General features: G+C 44.0%; 1 pseudogene; it reads left to right on the top strand.

The window, feature by feature from the left end:
- Positions 1-3248: 3248 nt before the first annotated feature.
- On the top strand, positions 3249-12253 carry LOC100731185 (small ribosomal subunit protein eS25-like; annotated as a pseudogene).
- The last annotated feature ends 799 nt before the right edge of the window (positions 12254-13052 follow it).

The following is a 13052-nucleotide window of genomic DNA, read 5'->3' as shown; positions in this document are numbered from 1 at the left end:
TGTCCCCAGAACACAGGATGACCTTCAGTTGAGAATCACTGTCCTAAGAGGTCCTGTAGGACCTGGGCCTGGCCATTTTCCCACCCTGTCTTCTCTCCTTTGGCCACCAGAAGGGCATCTCTCAGCTGGACACAGCTGGTCCCTTTATCTCAAGATTTCTGTTGACAGCGCCTCCTGGATGGCTCCTCCCCACTCTTTTTACCTAAAAATTCTTTCTTCGTGTCTCTGTTAAACATCTGGGCAGACTCCTCTCACTGCCCCATTTCCAAAGCTGGCTGCTGTGGGCCATAACAGTGAATCCACCTCTCATGCCTGCTTTTCTCCCAAACTGCTCTTCCTCCTGCCTTTCACAGTCTTGACCTCCAGCAGGGACAGACCTGGGACTGCCTTATCCTTCCACGGGGCTACGGGGTAGCAGCTACTTAGTCTGTACTGTCTCGTGCCTGGCAGACACTGTCATCCAACCTATTCCTATTCCAGGAAGCCAGGTAAATGCTCACCGAAGGCATGGGTGAATGAATGTCTGTTCCTTGTTGTGTCTGGACTGTATAGTCCCATTAAAGATTAAACAGTAACTTAGGCTGTGAGCTGAAAAAGTCTTTTCCTGAAGGCAGTGATCCCAGGGATTCCCAGTGCTGCAACTCAGGAATCCTTTCCCCTGGGGGCTGTCAAAATACGCCCTCCTCAGTAAAAGTCAGCACCAAGAACTTGGCACAGGCACAAGACTCCAAGAAGGAAGAAGCCCAGTGAGGAGAAGGCTGTTACAGTGCTCCCCAAACCGAGCCATCCAGACCCCCCACTTTTCCACACAAGCAGTCTAAATGCAAGCAAAGTAAAGATATAATGCACCACAGAGGCTCGGCCTCCATCTAGCAAAATGATCAATACTTTATCTGATTAAAAGGCTGAAATCAAGACTCTGAAACGGAGTCCTCTGAACCACACTGAAAGGATGAAGCCCACTCCACCCCACCCCCCATGGGCGCAGGACAGGAAGTCAGCCCTGGCTCTTCCCCAGGACTGGGGTTCCCGACCTGCTCCTCACAGGCCCCCAGACAAGTCCCATACCCTCCCTGGGCTTTTAAACTCTGCTGAAAATACTGACAAATACATTTCTTATATTATTACTCACTTAATATGTTCCTTTAAATATACCCACCTTTCTGCATAACAAAAACAGTTCTTTTCTGATTGCGTACTAACATACGCTTATGGTAAAAAAAAAAGTATAAGCAACTCAAAAATGTGTGAGACAAGAAACCTGAATCCTGTCACTCTGACATAGCCACCATCAATAAGTCAGTGACTCTCCTTTCCTGCACCTTGTTACACAAATGCACACATGATGTGATTTCACATACACAAGGCGAGCTCTTTTTTTCCTCTCAAATAAATGAATATAAAAGAAAACATTCCATGAGTATTATTAATAGCAAACTGCTACCACTTGCCAGGATGTCGGTAACCCCCAAAACAAAATAAAAACAACAATTACAAGAAAAGAAAGTAAAATGGTATCTAGTCAGACACCAGAGCCCCTACAAGGTTCCAAAACCTGAACACAGTCCCTAGGGGTGACAAGGGAGAATTAAAAGGCTTGGGAAGGTGAGACACACCTGCAATCCCAGCTACACAGAAGTCCAAGACAGAAGGATCACAAGTTTTAAACCAGCCTGGGAATGCAGTAAGACTGTAGTGGATTGATAACTGGTGGTCAATTTAAACACCAGCTGAACAGAATCAGCTTGGTGTTGAGTATGGATGGCCCATCTGGGGACTGTTGCCAGCATAAAAAGGAGACCTAGAGGGGAAGAGTATGTTGTGGGTTCTCCTAAGTGTTGTTTGGAGCTGCTGGTTCTCCTGGAGGAGCTTGTCACACTGGCTCCCCTGATATGAACTCAGCCATTATCATCAGAGGAGCTCAGGACCTCGTTGCTGAGAATGGCTGTGGTTCACTTTGGGCGCACTCTGATCCTTACTTTGAGCATCACTTCCTTCTCCAGAGGGAAAGATGTGTGCTGTTCAGTCTCTAGGGGAAGAGACTGAACGCTGTGCGCTGGCTTCCTGATATGAACTCAGCTGTTCTCATCCTCAGAGGAGCTCAGGATCTCACTGTCATTGAGGATGGCTGCAGTACTTTTTGGGGGAGCCCTGGTCCTTATTTTGAGCGTCGCTTCTTGGCTCCACTTCAGAAACCTCAAGCTACTGTCACAAATCCTTCATCTCGCTGGCACAGATTTGTCAGCTTCCACCAATGACCTTTGGACCTTCCCAGTGCATATCCGTGAAATGGATTTGCATGAGTCATTATTGTGGGCTCTAGGTTTTCAGGTGAACTTATGTAGGTTATTGCCATGGGATCAGGCCCTCGGCTGAATTTTTCCAGGTCTTCAGTGTTGTGGATGGATTTCCTGCACTTTGATTGTATTTGACACCTTGGGTGATCATTATAAGTAATACTATAAATTATGTGTCCTGTGTGTTATTAGTCTCTTTGCAAACCCCTGACTACAACAGAGACTATCTCAAAATATAAAAATAAACAAGAACTGAGCAGATCCCAGCACTCTGAGAGGCTGAGACAGGAGGATCGTAAGTTCGAATCCCACCTAGGCAATTTAGCAAGACCCTGTCTCAAAATTAAAAAATAAAAAGGACCAGGGATGCAGCTTAGTATAAAAGTCTTGGATGCAGTTCCCAATAGTGCACGTGCCCGCACACACACACATGATTTCAAAAACAAAGCGCCTATGATTTCAGCATTACATGAGGCTGAGGCTGGAGCATAAAATGGTCAGCACAGCTGGAGCAACTCAGTGACTTAAGGAGACCTCGTCTCAAAATAAAAGTAAAAGTTGGCGACATAGTTTCTCTGTACTGAAGTGGGGAATGGGGAAAACCAAGAATTAGAAGAAAAAGTTTCTCTACTTCTACTGTTGTCTGATTCCATGTCTTTGAGTACCTGAAACTTCTTGGGGTGCACCCTAGCACCTTCCATTTTCTATGGAGAAGGCAGGGGACAGGACTCACAAGTACCAGAGCTATCAGACCCTGTGGGTTCCTCTAACAGCACCTCAGGATCCAACGTCCCTGTCACGCTGTTTTCTGCCGTCTCCCTTGGCCTCCCCAGCCAGAGCAGGTAGGAGACTCCAGGGCTGCTCCTCCTCCTTCACAAAGGCTGGTCTGTATCGAGCTCACACATTCCTGGGCAGGAGACCTTGAAATCTCATAGGCATTAGGGACCAGTGATGACGAGAGGAACCTTCCCAACCTGGTATGAGTTCCCAGAGGGAGAATGGCAGCAGGACCGGGAGAAAGGGAGGTAACATTTAAGAAGGTACTCGCATTCAGCTGCCTCCTATGCTGCCTCCCGTGAACTTGCAGGATGCTGACAGCTGGAGCTTTGTCTGCCTCATCCAGGCTTGATCCTAGGACACAGAGCTGAGCCAAGAAATGTTCAATACACAGTGCTGGGACAACTGAGCACTCATGTAGAGAAGATACTGTGTGTCCTAACCTTAAGCCATATGCAAAAATAACTTCAATGTGGATCAAACACTTAAAGGTCAAAGGAAAACATTAAAATACTTAAAAAATACAGACTAGCTTCAGAATTTGATGTAGAGGAGTTCTTTAAAAGACACCAAAGAACAAACCATAAATACAATGTTGATAAACTATGTTTCACTCATCTGTGATTGCTTTTCTAACGTCACTGTAATAATCAAAATTAACTTTTTTCGTCTAACATCTTAACTGAGGGTGCAGTGATCACTGTTGCTATCCAAGTTCCACAGTGTCCCCTGAGGTTGACAAAAAGAAAGATGCTGGAAAGGTGGCCAGGTAAGACAAAGAACCAGCAAAAAATGTGGAGGCAAGGCCAAAAGAAGGGGTCTAAAGCCAAAGTTCTATGACAAGCTCAATAATCTGGTCTCATTTGAGAAAGCTACTGACAACAAACACTGTAAGAAAGTTCCCAACCATAAAATAACTCCAGTTATGGTCTCTGAGAGACTGAAGGTTTATTGAACAACTCCGTTCTTCAGGAGCTTCTTAGTAAAGGACTTATCCAGCTGGTTTCAAAGCACAGAGCTCGAGTTATTCATACCAGAAATAACAAGGGTGGAGATGATCCAGCTGCTGATGAAGATGTATGGGCAGTTTCAACAGCTATACATTTGGAAAAATAAAACTTTAATACTAAAGTATGAGGAACCACACAGATGACTCTCCTGGACTCTCCTTGTAAAGAAGAGCAACTGTCTCCACTCTGGATAAACTCAGCCCTATCTCCATGTATTGATATGGACAGCGCAGGCAAGGCTATTTCTTTGTCCCTTCAATTGGCTTTAAGCAATGGTAAACTGGGCTGACTGAGGAGCTGATGTGTAATCTCTGAAGCAAGGCAATAGGTCAGTGTTTCCCCACCCAGTGACTCCCCCAAATACGTGGTTCAGCCGGGAGGGCCAGAGAGCCACGCTCCATACTGTCAGCTGGGACTGAACCTTAAGATAGAGGCTGTGACCTCCCAGGGCAGAAAGAATTGTACTTCAGAGCTGAAGCACTGACCCTAAATTATTAGAAACTGCCTCAGGTGTGTTATGTAGATTGCTCTCTGCATTCTTGCTCTCTGCTTATTACAGAGGTGATCTCAGACCTCCTACCTAGCCCAGCTAATGGCAGCCACGGCAGCCATATATTTTCCATCACTCTCACTGTCACTCATCCCCAAGTCACCCCCCCTCCTGGAGAATTAATAAAACCTGGGAAGGGCTTTGGGTCAAGGGCTTTGTTCCAGTGAATCATTGCCTTGGCTGGAGTTAGGACTCCTTTGCTCTCCGTAACTGTATCTATGTCTTAGTGTCTTTATTCTAGCAGTGAGCTGCACTGGAAGTGGTAGATTGGAAATAACCCACTAGAATGTCAGTAACTTCTCTACGTGATTATAAATATAAACCTTCCTGGACCGCGATGAGGATGGGACAGGGTTCTCTACATTAAAATCTAAAAATACAAAGTAAAGTAAAAGTAAAAGGCAAAGTCAGAGGTGGTAGTGCATGCACGTTATCTCAGCACTCTGGGAATTGAGGCAGAAGGATCACAAGTTCCAGCCCAGCCTGGACAACTTAGCAACACTGTAAGAGTTACTTTCTTATTACTGAGGCACAATAAATGACACCACAAAGTAAAGAAGGAGAAGTTTATTTTAACTCACAGTTTGTAAAGAATTCAGTCTGTTGTCAGCTGCCTCCAAGGCAGGGCAGCATGGCAGAGGGGCATTACAGAGGACAAACAGTCCATGGCAGGGCAGGTAGGAGGTGGTGAGATGGCCTCCTTTCTTTTGTATTCCATTTAGGCTATAAGCCTATTGCTTTGTCCCAGCCATACCCGGGGTGGATCATCCCTCTTCAGTAAATCCATCATCCATACCCAGAACTATACTAAACCGATCAGTGGATTAATCCACTATCACACATCCATGATCCATCTACCTCCCAAAAACCCTACCAATGAGCACATGAGGGTTTGGGGGAACATCTAATGTAAGCCATGACAGACCCTGTCTCATTGGGAAAAAAAAACAAAAACATGTTTTAAAGGACTAGAGATGTACCTCAGTCCAAAGGCCTTGGTTTCAATCACCAGCACTACAAAAATAAATATAATAATAATAAATTAAAAAGAAATGAAAAAGTATAAACTGGAAAATATATGTAGTGCATATAAATGAAGAGGAAAGCCTGTAGAAAACAAAATATTTAAAATATACAGAAAGGGTACTGGCACAGTGGTACACATGTATAATCCCACATACTCAGAAAATTGAGGCATGATACATTCGTTTGTATGGAAGGAGCAAAAAGTATGGGAAGAGGAAGCAACAAGAAAGGGTCCTCAGTCCCCAATCCTGAGAACACTGATCCAGGAAAGGTAAATGCAAAGGAATGAGGACAGAAAACATGCAATATTAGACACAGCACCAATAGACATAAAGCAGTATCTCCGGAGCCTCATAGACGAGTTCAAAAGCAAAGTATTTAATGAAATAAAGCAAGATATAAGTAGAATAGTTAGAGAAATGCTAAGCACCACCCAAGAAAATACAGATGGTGGAATGGAAGAACAGAAAAAAAGGGAGAATTGCTTGACGGAGAAAATAGAGAAAACAGAATACGTGAAGCAGGTTCAAAGAGATTACCAAGAAACTAAAAACTCTATTAAAAGCTGGCATAACAGCTTGAAAGAAACTAAGGATAGATTATCTGAACTGGAGGGCAGATTTGTAATATGGGAGCATGAAATGAAAAACTTCTTAAAAATAACAAGAAAACAAACAGCAATAATACAAAGGCTAGAAGATGATAAGAGGATCTATAACTTAAGAATTAAGAACATAAAAGAAGTAGGGACAAAAACAAATGGACTACAAAAGCTATTCACAGAAATAATCCAAGAGAATTTCCCTAATTTAGCAAAAGGTAAAGATACTCAGATGCATGAGGCATACAGGACCCCAGCTACCTACAACCCAAACAGAGCTACACCAGGCATATAATAATCAAAATTACAGAAATCCAATATAAGAACAGAATATTAAAAGTCATCAGAGACAAGAAACAAATCACTTACAAGGGAACACCCATCAGAATTACAGCAGATTTCTTGACACATCATCAAATCATGAAGAGCATGGGGGGAAATAATTCAAGCTTTGAAAGATAATAACCTCCAGCCAAGATTGATATATCCTGCACAACTATCCCTAAAAATTAATGGAAAAACAAGGTGCTTCCAGGATAAAGAGGAACTAGGGGAATTTGCAACCACCAATTCAACTCTACAGAGAATATTGCAAGATATTTTAAAAAAAGGAAAATACCAAGACTTCAGAAACTGGCAGAGAGGCCACAAGGAATGGAGCAGAAAGCGAAATGAAGACGACAAACTGACAACTAATGACAGAAAAAGATCTCAACAGAAATGAGTCAGAGAAGATTAGATGGTAGGAGCAGCTATTTTGGAGAAAACAAGACATCGTAATAGCTAGTGCTGATTTAAGATCATCCTGTTTTGAAGTCCCATCAGGCTTTTATTCTGTCTCCATCGGTCTTAACAGGTTGTATCTTATTGGATTTTATTATATGTGATAATATAAGCAAAAACTTTTATAGACAAGGAGATTATACAAAAACCATTGTTCATTTTCTGATAGTTGGTTCTAAATACCCTGTAATACTGTCATTCTCTTGAATGGTTTTACATTGTCTTGATATGTTTGGTGCTACAGTATACAAAGTTATACTCAAAGATTTCAAGGAAAGAGACACTATGATAACTACTTTTATGTCAGGATATCTTGTGGTGAAACACTATTTTGCTTAAATGGTTATGCTTTGACCTGCGCTGTTTTGTTGTTATGCCCTCTTTTATGTCAATCTCCTTTTTAAAATTATTTACTTTTTTATTTTTATCTTTTTAATTAAGGGAAAAATAAAAATAGCAGGATACATTATAGTAACCACTCTGATTTCCTGTTAACTTGTATTCCTGTATTGCCCGCACCATCTTGTTTTGACTGATTTTCTCCTATTCTGCTTTGCTTGATAGTACCAAGTTCGAAAATATAGGCAACAACTGTGAAGACAGTAAGATTCATTATGACGCCCATTGCGGTTGACTATTATCTTCTTTTAAAGTCTTGTAATGTCTCCAATGTTTTGGTTTTATTCTTTACTGTTTTGTTCAATTTTATTATAACTAATAATATAGGCAATTCTTTTTAAGATAGCGAAAGGCAGTATGGTAACCACTGTTGATCACCTGGTATTTTGTTTTTACATTATCTATTATGTCCATCCTTTTGATTTGACTGACTCTGTTCTGTTATGTCACATTTGGTTTTACTCTATTCAAAGAAAAGTAATAAGAACTGTGGGAGTAATAAAACCCAAAATGTGTAATTGTCATTGTACAAAAGAAAGGAAAAGAAAGTGCTCTAAAGGATATAACTGCATATATACTTAAGTGTATAAGATAGATAACCATATTACTAAGTTTTGTTGGATCATTGAACAAAACTGTTTCCAGTCTCACTGTTTGAAAGTCCACTTAATATGCTTTAATTTTGTAACTTGAACAATTTTTTCTAAGATAACAGTGTGTAATCTATTAACTAGCGATTCCCTGTTTATTCTTTCTGAAATTCTGTATAACTTGTACCCTTTTTCTGTTTTTTTTTCTCCTTAAATAAAATTTTAAAAAAAGAAAATTGAGGCACAACAACTGCAAGTTTATTTATTTATTTTTTTAATTTTATTTAAGAGGAAAAAGAGAAAAACACAAAACAAAACAAAGCGGTGTAAGGGTACACGTAATACAGAACTACAAAAAAAAAAACATAACAGTAAGAAATCACCTGTTAATAGATTACATATTATCATCTTGGAAATAGTTGCTCAAATCACAGTATCAAAGAATACAAAGTGGACATTCAAACAGAGAGACTGTAAGCAGCTGTGTTCAATGATCCAAAAACATTAATATAGTCAGCTATTTAACACCCCTAAACACACTTGCTGTTATATCCGTTAGAGCTCTTTTTTTTCCCCTCTCTTTTTTACAACAAAATTTACACATTTTGGATTTTATTACTCCTTAGTTCTTATTACTTTTTGGGGGGGAGAGAATAAAGTCAAATATGGCAAAACAAAGCTGTCAGTCAAAACCAAGGATAGACATAGCACATGGTGTAAAACAGAGTACAAGGTTATCAACAATGGTTATCAATGAACAACTGCAAGTTTAAAGCAGTTCAGTGAAGCTTTGTCTTAAAATAAAATTTTTAAAAGGCTTAGGTGGGTAGCTCAGTGGTAGAGCACTTGTCTAGCACGTGTGCAGCCCAAAGATCAACCCCCAGCAACACAAAACATTAAAAAATAAAATAAAACACCTAAGTGAGCCTGGGGATGTGGCTCAGTAGTAAAGCATTTGCCTTAGTATGTGTGAAATCTTGGGTTCTGGCCCCAGGTCTGCAAAAATAGTAACAGTGACAACAAAATCCAAAAGGAAAACTAGGCAAAAGAATGAGTAGGCAACTCACAAAAGATAAAGCAAGTAGCTGACAAACATAAAAAAGATGTTTGGCTGCAGTACAACATGAAAAATACAAGTCAAAATGACATGGAAATGTCAATTCCCACCATACACATTGGCAAAATGCACACCACCACCAAAGGACAGTGAGATGGTAATAAAACTCTCCACGCTGCACTGTGTCTGAGTCTGAGGCAGGAGGATCACATACAAATGCAAGTGCAGGCTTAGTGAGACCTTGACTTTTTAAAAAAGTGCTAAGGAAGTAGTTCAGTGTGAAGGCCCCAGGTCCGTTCAAGCCACAGTACAGAGGGGAGAGGGAGGGAGTGGGGAGAGGGGAAAGGAGAGAGCTCTCAGCCTGGTGGGGGGGGGATGCTGAGTTAGGACAGCTCTTAGGCTAACAGCTGGTCCTGCTTAGTAAGCAGAGCGGCATGGGAGTGTGTTTGGCCACCAAACTGCCTTCTTTCTCATTTTCAATTCTTCTGAATTCTACTTCATTTTTCTACAGTCCTGAACACACCTTATCCTGACTTTAGATGCCTTCTGTGGTTCCCTGGTGCCTACAAAGAAGCAGCAAACTCTTTAGCAGAACATCGCAGCCTTTCATGAAGTAATCCCAGCCCACCTGTCTGTTTCTCTGCCCTCTGCACTATGTTCTTATTGCTCTTTCCATAAAATTAATCATCTAGGCTGAAACATCTCTTTCAAACCCTCAGCCACAGGGAATGTTAAAGGAGAGACCAGTAGTCGTGGGATAATCTGCTATCCTTGTGTTACAGAACAGAACGCTGAAGCCCACTGAAGGCCACACAGCAACAGAGAAAATCAGAGCCCTCAGCTTTCTCCTTGCCCTCTCAGGGAACCTCCCTTCCCAGGCGGAAGCATCCATCAATCACAGGCCCAGCTACGGGATGTGGGGAGTCCAATCCACTTCACTTGGCTCCCTTCATGTCGCTCTAATTGACACAGCTCCAGAGTGACAGCCGCCACTTGTCATGAAACAAAAATATCCCAGGTTGCAGAGCAGGAAAATATTTTCTGTGCCAGTGCCTGCTGGTCCTGGAGCTCCAGCTCCCCAAATTGGGATGCCCTTGTGTTCACCTTGTCATCGGTGAGCAGCCAGAGCTCTCAGTTACTGTAATTGGATTAGGCTTGTGGGCTTGTGCCCCTCCCAGCTGTCAAAAGAGATTATACAGAAATGCACCACTGCACCGGCCACAGTGCAGGCCCCAGTGGTGACTGGCGTGGGAGGAAATACAGTCATTAGTCACCCAGTACCTGCTTGTGCCAGCATACTACCCTCGCTCCACCACGTCACTTCTCCAGCCGGAGCCCCAGACCTCCCTGGGAGCTGCAGCGCCCTCAGCAGGGCCTGGTGGGAATCACAGGTCCCAGAAGACTGAAAGGGTCTCTGTTCACCTTGCCTGAGTCCCTGTGCCAGAAAGAGTGACGTGAAGGAGCACATTTTAAAGCAGGAGACACATCAAGGAGGAGACCAGACGCTTTTCTCCTGCGTGTTGAACAGAGCCCTGTATTTTTGTTTTGCACTGGACAGTCCCCACCCACCTTCACCCCCACAGTTTCTAACCTCTCCTGGGATCACTGGGGGCCTCTGAGGCCTCACGTCCCCTTGAGGTGCTGATTAAAGAGAAGCTGCTATGGTTGAGGCCAGCAGTTCCAGCAGCTTTCAACTATAGTAAGTGTACACACACACACACACACACACACACACACACAGACCACCTAGAGAGCGTGTTAGAAGTAAAAATTTCTCCAAGCCCAGCTCCTGAGTTTCTCACTCAGGTGTGAAGAGGCCTGAGATTTTGTGTGCCTAACATGCTCCAGGTGTGTGGCTGTAGCCTGGGCCCCACACGGAGGGCCCCTGGCAACCCCTTCTCTTCTTGCAGGACAACAGAAGCTCGGACTTAGGTGCCTGCCCGGTGTTGCTTTCTGCCCATAGCAGGCTCTACGGCACCAGGTCTGCACTCTGGAGGCTCCTCCTGTGCTGTCCTCGAGAGTTACAACCACATTCCGCAGGTTTCCACACAAGCAACTCTACACCCCTTCCCACTCTTCCCTTCTGGCCAAGGAAGTGGGGCGAAGAGTGCTGGGCAGCGGAAAGGTCACTGTGTCACAGCTTTTCACTGCTGTGACAACAAGCCTGAGAAAGTCAACTTAGAGGAGGAAAAATTTCTTCGGCTCACAATTTTGGAGGTTTCAGCCGGCTCCGTGGTTTTGGGCCTGTGGGGAGGCACAACCACCCACGGCAGAGGAGCCCGCAGAGGTAAGCTGCTCACCTTATGGCAGCCAGGAAGCAGAGAGAGAGGGAAAGAGCCAGAGACAAAGGGAACAAGATCTAGTCCCAAGGTCACACCCCTGAGCTACCCCTTTAAATTAGGCCTCAACCCTAAATGACCTCCTTAGGCTGCCATCATAGTGTGAATTCGCCCATAGCTTAATTCACTGATGAAGTCTGAGGCCTCATGATACAATCACCTTACTTTTGAAAACAATGAGCTTTTGGGGGGACCCTTTAGAGTCAAAGCATAACAATCACCCCTCCTCTGCCCTGAGCCTCGGTCTCCTTAATAGTTATCAGTGCTCAGTACGTACTAGGCATTTTCCATGCACCAATCCTCACCACAAACCTATGCAATAAGTGCCACTTTACAGACCCAGAAAAAGACCCAGAGTCTAGGGAACTCAATCAAAGTCACATGGCCAGCACACAAAGGCAAGGTTTGGATGGATCTGCTCTGACACCCAGTGTCACAGTCTCCACAGTACCAGTTCCTCTTCTACTAAAGAAACTCATTGTCAGCAACCCAGGACTGCCTAGGCATGGCGGCACATGCCTGTAATCCTAGCACTTGGGAGGCTGACACAGGAGAATCTCTGTGAATTCAAGGCCATCCTGAACTACATAGAGAGACCCTCTCTCAAAAAACAAACAAGAAAAGAAACCCATTAACTAGGCTCAGGCTGCCTCACAAAAAGTCTTCCTATTCTCATTTTTATGGTGCAGAGGCCAACCCAGAAGCCTCTCTGAAAAGTCCTGTCTGGTGTGCTATGTTCCTCTCCCCTCAGGAAGACCTTCTACTCTGATCCATCCACCCAGCCCTTGGCTGTGACCTCCTGTGGCAGTGTCCTTGAGTGTTAGTGCCGGCCTCCAATGCAAGAGAGGCTCCCAGCATTGTCCTGTGCACTAGCCAAGCCCTTTCCAGTGGGTGGAGAATCTGCAGGAGGCAAGGACCAGGGGTCCCTCTTCCAGAATGTCTCAGTTCCAAGATGCTGGTATTCCTTGCACAAATGGCCTTGAGCCATTGCCATAGCTTGCAGGGCCATCCCCTTGCCCTTCCTCCCATGGTGGCACTGCTGTGGAGGGCCCTGAGTGGGTATGCACTCTAGGCCTATGTGCAGGGGGGCTGGTAGGATGGGCCGCACTGACACGAAAGCTGGCGTGTCTGCAGAAGTGACCATGGACTCCTCTAGGTTCAAGATGGAGGGAAGAACAGATGAGCGGGCCACCAACGGAGGGCAGGGCTGACAGGCCTGTCTTCTAGCAATCTTACTACAATCTTATCTATTGTTGCATAACAAAATACCAAAAACATGTTTCAAAACAGCACTTTTTTTTCTTTTTTTGAGACAGGGTCTCGCTATGTAGGCTGGCCTTGAACTCATTACGTAGCCCAGTCTGGCCTCAACCTCTCAGAGATCCTCTTGCCCTGATCTCCCAAGGGCTGCGATTACAGTCATGTGCTGCCATGCCTGGCCAGCACATATTTATTATCTCTCAGTTTCTGGGGCTTAGGAATCTGCAAGGGCCCAGCTGGGTCTTCTGTTTCAGGGTCTCTTGGGAAGAGTTGGTTGTGGAGGACCACCCGGACGACTCTCCTTGAATAAAGAGCACTTCTCTCCACTTTGGCTAAACCTGGCTCTAGCTCCATGTATTGATA

The sequence above is a fragment of the Cavia porcellus genome, unplaced genomic scaffold (assembly GCF_034190915.1).
Source record: "Cavia porcellus strain 051 isolate PalLab524CR breed Dunkin Hartley unplaced genomic scaffold, mCavPor4.1 scaffold_18, whole genome shotgun sequence".
Lineage (NCBI taxonomy): Eukaryota > Metazoa > Chordata > Mammalia > Rodentia > Caviidae > Cavia > Cavia porcellus.
Note: the sequence above shows the minus strand (reverse complement) of the source record. Positions and strands in the feature narration are given on the sequence as shown.